Consider the following 10,159-nt stretch of genomic DNA (forward strand, 5'->3'; position numbering starts at 1 on the left):
GTAATCAGTTTCATTGAAAGGTTTTAATGACATAAATTATTTGTAGTACTGTAAATATAAAGTAACGAATGGTGTAACCACTTTATAGGAAGCTGCATTAAGATAGTTTATCTACAAGACGGATCAGTTTTATAGGAGGTTCAACATTCACATAAATACAATACCATAAGTACTGTATATGATATGGGATTCAGTTCTTTTTAATAATATATCTAACAACTGACAAATGTTTCAGCCTATGAGCCACAACATGCTTTGCTGTGAGAGGCTTTCAGACATTTTCTAACAATCTATCCTCTCTGATTAAACAAGTTTTCTAGTTACAGTTATGTTGATTCACACAACAAACAATTATGAGTGTCAATCATTAGCTAGCCTTGGTCATTACACCTTGTTAACTGCTAGATTTCCCACAGGAGCATGTCTGTGTTAACACCTGCTATCAGTCGATGCTGGATCATTCCTTTTCAAAAGATTCTCCTTTGTACACATTTGTTTGAGCTTATCAAGGATTTGCTCATTTTTATCTCTGTAATTATTTCAGTAAATATCCTCTGTGAGTGATTTGTTGGATTTGAAAGTAAATTGTAAGTTGTCGACCCTTTAGTGGTACTCACATGGTTTCTCATACACACACACACGCTAATGTGTATGTAAGGAGGGCTGTGGCTAATAATAATAATAATAATAATAATAATAATAATAATAATATATATATAAATATATATATATATATATATATATATATATATATATATATATATATATATATATATATATATATATATATATAAGTAAACAGAGGCGGCGAGTATATTAGATCGATTAAAATAGACTGGAAAGTAATTTTTTTTTTTTTTTTTTACAGGAAACAGATGGATGTTTCACAGAGTGATTTGCTCTTTACTGAAGTGGATGATGTGTCAATGCTGTTTTTGTGTTGTTTTAGTCACCACAATTTTATACACACTTTTGTACTTGTACACACAAAAACATGTGGGCATATATAGACACAATTACGTGATTTTCTAATTTTCTAGAAACACATACAGATTAAGTATCCCCATGGCTTGCATGGCAGAACAGAGGATAATGAGTAAAAACGATGTGCTATCCTCAGCAGCTCCTGCTTGGAAACCAGGGGACAACAAAATGAGGTTTAACATGCCAAATCAGATTTGTGGTATATCAGACCCTGAACACACTTACCTGTCCCAACAGGAAAAAAGAATTTAATTGACCCCCCCGACCCCAAATATGCAAATATAACATGTGCAGGACAAAAGGGATAACATATCTCACAGATCTTTATGTTGACTCAGAGGCAGAACAAGCCCCATTACGAGGAGTAAGATGTGAAGCCATTAGAGGCATTGTGGTGTGCTGAGTGGGGATGCCCTTAAACTCAACTCACACTGAGGCCCTATATTAGCCAATTAAACTGACGTAGTGCCTTCTCACGCGTGTAAACACACTCTGACAGGATGGTGTCTTCTTTAAAATTCAAATCTGTTGCTGTGGTTCCCTCTGCACACACATAATAAACACAGGCATGGACAGAACATGGAAGCACTCATGTGTGTGAGGTCAACAAAGAAAATAAAGATAAAACACACATTATCGCATGCAATGACCACAACAAGGTTGCAGATGTTTCTTTATGCATTGTCTACCAATGCCATGGTTATGAGCCATCCTTGTTAGCACGGTGGCTTTTAGTTGTAATTATCTGCTAATGACACTTAGCCTATCAACTCCTCCTCTAGAGAGTCCCACTGCACTCAGTGTATCTACCACTTGCATAGACACACACATGCATACACACTGTCAAACAGATCACACATTTTGACATGGGGCTAGACAGACAGAGACTTGTGCACGTGCATCTGGGGAGAAATCCATTAACGTCAACAAACATCCAGATGCAGACAGGCATATATGAGGAGCTGCTCAGAGTCAAACAGGAATCCAGGAAAGAAAAACAAGAAAAAACACCCAAATGCAAGACTTACACTCACAAACATGCAAATCCAATGGCATATTGCTGCTCCCCTGCTTGGTCCCATGGCTAATCTGTGCAATTTATTATCCAAGAGATAATAGGAATTGTCATCCGTGAGATGAGGATGTGAGGCAGAGGCAGAAAAGTGTCTATATGCACACTGCATTGTTAAACAACAGGAGACTTTACTGCAACAACTTTATGAAAACAAATGTAGTTTGTTTACTGCAACTTTCACAATGTGGAAAGCAGATTACAACACATGTTGTCCACAGGGGTGAAATGAAATGAACCAAGAAGTTAAAGAAGTGGAAAGTGGAAAAATATAGAGGGAAGCGCTGGTAAACATTAAAGGAGTTGAAACACAAGCCTCAAGTTTTATTACAATTGTTGGTCAGATTTAACTTTGTGAAATTGCTTTCTCACTGGAAAGCATAAACCTGCTTCTTTAAGGTAATAGAGGTAAAGTGAGAGAAGATGATGATGAGAGATGAATATGGAAAACAGACCATGATATACCACAGCAAAACAAAAGGCTCTGCTTTATGTCACTAAGCCAAATATAAAGTCCTGTGCTGTGGAAATAAGCTAGCTGATTAATCTGTCCTGGCAGCAAGTAGATAAACAGCTCATCGTCCTTTGGTGTGTTCCATTAAATCATAGTTCAGACAGTAAGGACACTGATGTAAAGGAGATTTACATCCACTAGGGATGTGACTGACTTCACTGTCTGCAACTGTGCAAGCACACAGCCTTTATAAGAAGATAACAGTCAACATGGATGTGTTTGAGCTGCAACTCAATTATACATTCAGCACTGAACACACAAGCTAACATTCAGCTGCTAAATCTTCCACTAGTCCAGTAGAGGATTTTTTTTTCTTTTAAACATAAAGTTAAGAATATGTATATAAATAAATTTGGTTAGATAAATTTAGTGTCTTACTTTCATAATATTCTTATCCAATATCCAAGATTAATTAACAATAATTACATCAACAGTGAAAAAAAAAAAAAAACTAAACTAAATTGACACGAGTCACAATTACAGGAAACCTTCTGATGAATTATGAGTTTCACATACAAAAAAAAATCTAATAAAACTCACCAGTAATTAAATTTCTTTGTTGTTTAATCTGAATGCAAAACTTAATTATTGTTTTATTGAAAAAAAAAGGAGGGTAATCAAATTTTTGGAGTAAAAACTACATAGGGGTCTGGTATCATCAGAGATAATTTAGGATAAAAAGGATTCACACATGAAATTTCAGGTTGTGAGAAGAAACTCAGAAATTAAAAACAGTGGAGTTGGTTTTAATTGTGGAGGGGGAAAAAGCGACAAATTCAACATCTAAAGCAATATGAAGTGATGAGTATGTAAACATGACACACTGAACAAAAAAGGGCTCCATGGATAATTAGGACCCCAATTTTCTTCTTCTTCTTCTTCTTCTTCTTCTTTTTTACGTGTCTTGCAGCATCATAGCGAGCAGAATGGGTGGTCTGGCTGCTGTGTTGTTGTGCTCAACAAATGTGCTTTGCCAAGAGGAGCTTTATGAATATAAGGCCCCTCTTGACAAATATATATTATTCTTTATTTTTAAATTAGTCTGTTGCTGAATCTACATAATAAGGCTGGACCTGACAAGAGGTGTGGGGCAAAAGAAAAGAGAGTAAAGAAGAAAAGAAGAAAAGTGAAGAGAAGAAAATAGAGACAAAGATACACCAGATAGAAAACAACAGCATCAGCTGTTATTATGCTAAAGTGCTTAAAACAACAGTTTGATCTGAGTGTCAGTGGGAAAAATGGCTTGATAAAGCCTGGGGGAGACTGCTGATCTGGGTGACAAATCTTTACTTATTCATTACCACTTTTACAAGTTTTAAATGCATAATTTTACATAAAAACGGAGCAGCTTTAATTGATAGTGACATTCTGACCCAGATCCTGGCAGAACAACTTAGTGGTAAGAAGGAAATAAGCACATTAAAGTTGATTCTGCGATTTGTGAAGCATATTCAAGTCCAAGAACCACTAATATTTTATTCATTTCTCAGAGACAAGTGGAGTCAGGAGATGTTTTGGAGTCAGCCACCTGGATGGCCTACTAAACCCAAATGTTACCAAATACAACCTGACATGAGCTTTATTCAGCAGAAGGGAGCCAGGGGGAGAGTGGTTGTTGTCTCAGTAAAAGGTACTTTAAAAAGGGTTAAACTGAAAAAGCTCTTTGTTTTTAGATTAATATTATGAAGTCAGTGAATGGGTTAAAATAAAAACTAAAAACACAGTTTCTCAGAAGCATCAACATGCCAGTCAGTGTTGAACTTGTAAATGTGTTGTTTAGTGCATTCATGTTCCTTTGCCACGAACTGATACCAGGCATTTGGGACCACGAGGCCTATCCTAGCTGCTGCTTGTCGACATGGTACATCCTGGACAGGTCACCAGATGAAGTTAACACCGAAATCTGAAAAAGTAATCGCCACAGCAATATCAAGTTAATCAAACATCCACAATGCCAGGGGTGTCTCCATCTTTTAAAGACATCCTGGGCTTAGCCCGGACCAGATTTAAATTTAAAAATTAGGGGAGCTTAATATACATATATAATTTTACAGACTGTTGAAGATAGCGCCGAGGATGGCTGCTGCATCTGAACTGTTTGAAGTTATCGACGGGGCAGAGACTTCATGGCCGGAGGCTGTGTTTATTGATTTTAACAACCTGAGGAAAGTCCTGCCGAGATACCACCAACACATCAGCTGTTCTATGCGTGGCAAGAACACCCTCGATCATGTTTACACCCCTTAGGCAAACACGTATAAGGCCCTCCCTCGCTCCCCTTTTGGGAAATCTGATCACACCTCAGTTCTGCTGCTGCCTTCCTACAGACAGAAATTTAAGTGTCATGGACCAGTGACGCGGACCATTCAACAGTGGTCCGTCCAATTAAGTTGCAGCATTCAAGCCCGTACCACCAGGCTCAGGGACAGCTTCACACCGCAGGCCATAAGACTTCTAAATGCTGTCAGCAGCAGCGCCACCTTTAAATAATAGCATCTTCTTATTGCTTATTATATATTTTACTATATAACTTATTTGTAGTATTATTGCTTTTTGTGTTCGACTATTTTTTATTGTGGTTTATATTCTTTTTAGCATTGTTAGGAGAGCCTGGGATCTAAGAATTCCACTGCCAATGATTGCTGATGTAATTGTTGTGCAATGACAATAAATTCATTCATTAATTTTACCACAAGTCATCCCAAAAGACAGACACCAAGAATAGCAAATAAGCAACAGAACTGAACACTATGGGAAATAAATCCCACAAAACTAGTTATTATTTCAGTTATTATGGCTTCAATTGTGCACATTGTCATTGAAATGTTTTTAATTTCTAATTTGCTTTTAATTTAATTTGTATATGTATGAGCATTGTAATGTAAACAAGTGAGCTGCAGCAAATACAAAATGTATCCAGGAGTAATACAAAAGTGCTTAAATAGCAGCTGTACTGTGTTTTTTTCTAAAACCTGATTGCAAATTTAAAAGAAGCTCATTTGAATATAAAAATTCTTTAAGTTGATCACACACAAGTCATTCAATAATTTTTGACAAAATGCACAAATTTGATATTGACCTGTAGTTGGTGAAAACTGCCGGATCACCTCCTTTTAAAAGAGGAACAACAAAAGCTGACTTCCAAACTGATGGAATTTCTTTACTTTCAATTGAAACATTAAAAAGTATCGTAAAAGGCTGTGCAACTAAATTAACAGCCATTTTCAAAAAATAAGGCTCTATTAAGTCTGGTCCAGGAGGTTTTCTGTGATTTAAACATTTGAGGGTCTTATGCACCTGCTGCACAGTAAAAGGTACGAAAAACATTTGAGGGTTTATACAGGGAGTCGTTGAGGAAGCTCCTACAGAGTCAAACAAAGAACCAGATGCCACAAAATGCTTGTAAAGTTATTTTTCTTTGGCTGAGCTAAATAACTATTATCAATGTCCATGTCTGATTTGGACACGTCTCCTACTGGCTTCTCCTTTGTCTGTAACTAATCTTTGCTACCCTCTACAAAATAATGAAATTAAAAAAAAAAAAAAAACAGAAAACAAATGAAGCTTATAATAATACAATGTTCTAATATAATACAAATTTTTTTAAATCAACATCTTCCAGCACAATGAAAGCATTAACCTTTCTTGGCTATTCTAGAGCTGTCATTCAGAAATGGGAAGGGTACTATGGAGTACACAGGAGGTACATGAGATAAATATAACACCAGGTAATGAAAACTTTGAATAATTAATAATTAATAATAAATAAATAAAAATAAAATCGACATGAAAGAACAAAATAGTATTTCTTAGAAAGCATTACTATTGAAGTATTTCCCATGTCATTTTTGCAATTATAATTTTTCCTAACAAGGGGTTTGCCCTGATCCGGTCCAGGGTACAAGACTGAAAAAAAAAATTTCAAAAGGGATAAAACACTGAAAAAGAACCCCTGCTATAAAGCATGAGCAATCATGATTCAAGATATCATAACTTAACATGTTTTTGTTAAAATTTGGACTTAAATGTGAAGCCTTTATTTGTGTTGAGATTTTGCAGTTCAGTTGCATTAATGCTGACTAAGGATAACTAAGGATTCCAAATTAGGTAGCACTAGCATACCTAAACAAAAATGCTGTGTAAGTCAGAATGATTGCTGGCTTTTGTAAATACATCAGGGACATCGGCCTGGACAAGTTTTTCTGCCACTACTGGAGTTAAACACATCTTCTTGTATCAAGGAGTCCTGACAGGACCAAACAGCTCCAGTGTACCCGTGGTCCAGATGTTGCCAGAAAGACACAATGCTGTTGCAATTGCTCAGTGGCTCAGAGTGGATTCGTGCAGGTGCACCTGTGCCAAAACAAGTTGTGAGCGATTTTTCTCTTGCTTTTCTTGGTGCTCTGGCTTTTACTCCTTATTGTGGCCTCAAGACATACATGTAAGAGTGCTTTGGTGTCTTACAAAGTGTGCAAAACTGCTGCCTTGTTTTGTCAGAGTTGATGTTGCACACTGCATCAAGATGATCTGCCAGTAGGAATGCCTGAAAAACAAAACCCCACGCATAAAAGATTTTTTTTTTTTGTGAGGGCAATAGCACAACTCATTAAATCACAATCCCTGAAGCATGCAAAAGACCTGATACATGCCATCACTGTTGTGGCACTCAGCGAGGCAGAAGGCAATGATAACTCTGGAGTCCCTCTCACATCAGAGATATGCAAGAAATACCTGTAAGCCCAGATTACAGAGGATTCAGTTATCATTCCAGATGCAGAGGGAAAACAACTGGAACAAGCGGATCCATGTGATGCGATCCAGACTGACCTAAGACAGTGGGTAACAGAAATCTGTGAGGAAAGCAGGTCGCTTGCCATGGCTAATGGAGATCGAGACAATATCCACTATTTACCCGAGATCATTCCTCAAATAATAAGATCAGCTACTTACCACTGTGGACAGGAGTGATGGGCCCTTTCTTCCAAACCACTGATGTCACCTCAAGCTCAGCCGCCGTAGAAGCAGAATTCAAAAATATCAAGCACGGCCTTTTCAAGCATGAAAGATTACCCATACGGGTGGATCAATTCATCGCTTGCCATCTTTCCTTTATTGAAGGCAACATGCGGATTTGTGCTGCAAAATACACTGGGAAACAGTGAGTGAAACAGCAGCCCAACCAGCACCCACAACTACACAAAGTGTAGAAAGAAAAATAAAAAGAGATGCTTACCTTTGTGAGGAGTCTGATGCTGCCATCAAAGTTGGTTGCACAGAAGAAGAACCAGTTGAAAACTGAAGAGGCCTTGCTGTTCCACCAAGAAAAGAAAAAGGACTTCCTACCTCTCTGCTTGTCCTGAATGGCTTCATGCAGATCCATCTGTGAATGCACAAAAGGTGAATGTGGGATTTTTAAAAAATGGAAACAACCAACAACCTGTGAAACCCGGCAAATCAAGCATCTCTGTGCTTAACACATGTGCATTTGATGCTTTTTGTGAGTGCTTATGTTGTGCTTACTGTGACAGTTGTTCCTTCAAAAATGTTGTTAGCAGTGAAGTCTCTGACAACCAAGTCCTGCAGCTGGTAAAAGCCATGGCCACAGAAGGTGTGACCCAACAGACATACTCACAGAGGGCAGAGCTGCTGAGTGGGAAGTTTAAAGCTGTCCAGTTGGAGTCTAGTGGCCTCTAGGTTGATGCACAGTGTCACATCTCAACTGTTATAGACAAGACAATGAGAAATATTGTAAGTGTTTATTTCACAAAACAATGTTCCTCACAGTACTGCAAGTCTCAGCAAACGTACCACAAGGGAAGTGCCATTTGCTTCATCTTCTGTTGCTGTCCTGCAGGCATCTGGCATGGCTCATCTTAAGACTGCTGTGGAACAAGGAGCCAACCTTCCTGAGTCAACCTGCCTCAGGCCAATCAAAAGTGCCTCTCAGTGTCCCTCTGCATTAAAAACTGAAGACCTCACCTCCGGAAAAGTGCTGTGTGCTGGGAAAGTAACCAACAGCTATATTGTTTGGGAACTTTTGTGGATAGACACCGACCTTGGAAGCCCATCCACAGCATCTACAATGCAAGAAAACAACCAGAAGGGATTTCCTTTGCGTGAGTTACCCTCCAATCTGGTACTCCAAGGGAAGACATTTACTCTCCGGTCAGTCATTGCTTATCAGGAAGGCTTGACCTGGGATGCACTTGGACATTATGTGTCGTACTGCAAAAGCACTCCATGTGTCTGAGTAGGAAGGGCTGAGGAGGAGGGACTTCAAGATGTGTCATCCATCTGTTGGCAAATTCCTGTGTGAGTATGTGTGTATGTGTGTGTGTGTGTGTATACATTCCTTTTTTTGTTCCTTTTTTGAAACAAAGCAAAGTCTGCTGTTTATTTTACCATTTGTTCAGTTTTTATTTATTTTCATTTGCATTGTTTCCAATGTTCTAGGTTAATTAATGTTAAATATGTTCTGTTTTATATTTATTAAAATAATAAATTTTTGGTGTAACCAGTATATTAAATTGTGCACATAAAGCCATTTCAGTTTCGTACTTTTTGAGTCATCATGAGTCATGTCTAGTACCTCCTGTCTTTCTTTGAACTTCCTCTACTCTGTAGGTTACAAGCAAGACAGCTTTCTGATTCATGTCAATCCCTTATTTTCTAGTTGGCTGACAAGTGGCTATGGTAACACGGTTAATGTAGCTTTAAAGGAATATTAACAGTTAAGAAGCAAGTTATTTCTCCAATATTTTCACAACAATTGACTACTTAGAAATAGATGAGAAAATGGCTACATTTAGGGCTGCACGTCTTTGTATGCTGAAACAGCAGCAAAATCACGCCAAACAAATGCAGTTTACTCATTATTACCATAGATGAAGTAACAAAATTTAAATACTCTATGGTTGCATGGACGAACTTGGTCTTGAAACAGAAAAAACCCACAAAATAAGAATGTCCCACTTTATCTTTACATAAATAGGCAGTTCACTGTACTAAAACAGTGCTCCGCAGCGGCCACTGAATGAGTGGAAAAATCAGCCGGACTAATTAATGACCAATTAACCGCAAGAAGGGCTCCCTTCAAAACACACTCCATCAATTAATTCAGTAACAATTTAATGCAATGATTGTCCCATAATAAACTTGTTATATCTTAAAAACCAATGCAGCACAAAGAAATATTTTTTCTGCACAAATCACCACTAACGCAGCACAAACGATCGAGACCATTTCCACTGTGTTTTGCGTGGGGTGGGGGGCCAGCTTCACGCAGGTGTAACACAATTTAATGTCTTGTGTAGCGACCCCAGACGGCGATCTGCTTGCGTCAAACAAAAAATACACATATTTGGGACAATACTGTATATCTTACCCTTTACTTTTCTTCTAAAAAAGCTAAGGAGTTGTAACTGCTTTATTTTAGATTTTCTGTCCATTTTGCTAGCTCTGGTTTGCTAGACTGCTGCTCTCTCCTGTGCACATGCACACACAGAGCCCCCCTGGTTACCGGCCGTGGGTTTGTGGCGCTATAGAAGCAACTACTGTAATCTGACACCCAGTAACTTCATTTGACGTTT

General features: G+C 38.0%; 1 long non-coding RNA gene across 1 annotated transcript; it reads right to left on the reverse strand.

Annotated features, from left to right (window-relative positions):
- Positions 1-7,168: 7,168 nt before the first annotated feature.
- On the reverse strand, positions 7,169-8,246 carry LOC121653279. Its single transcript, XR_006012775.1, has 4 exons — positions 8,091-8,246; positions 7,804-7,950; positions 7,521-7,706; positions 7,169-7,301 (listed from the first exon to the last, which is right to left on the reverse strand). It is a non-coding gene; the product is annotated as an uncharacterized LOC121653279 (long non-coding RNA).
- Positions 8,247-10,159: the final 1,913 nt, after the last annotated feature.

Source organism: Melanotaenia boesemani, chromosome 14 (assembly GCF_017639745.1).
Source record: "Melanotaenia boesemani isolate fMelBoe1 chromosome 14, fMelBoe1.pri, whole genome shotgun sequence".
In the NCBI taxonomy this organism is placed as follows: Eukaryota; Metazoa; Chordata; class Actinopteri; order Atheriniformes; family Melanotaeniidae; genus Melanotaenia; species Melanotaenia boesemani.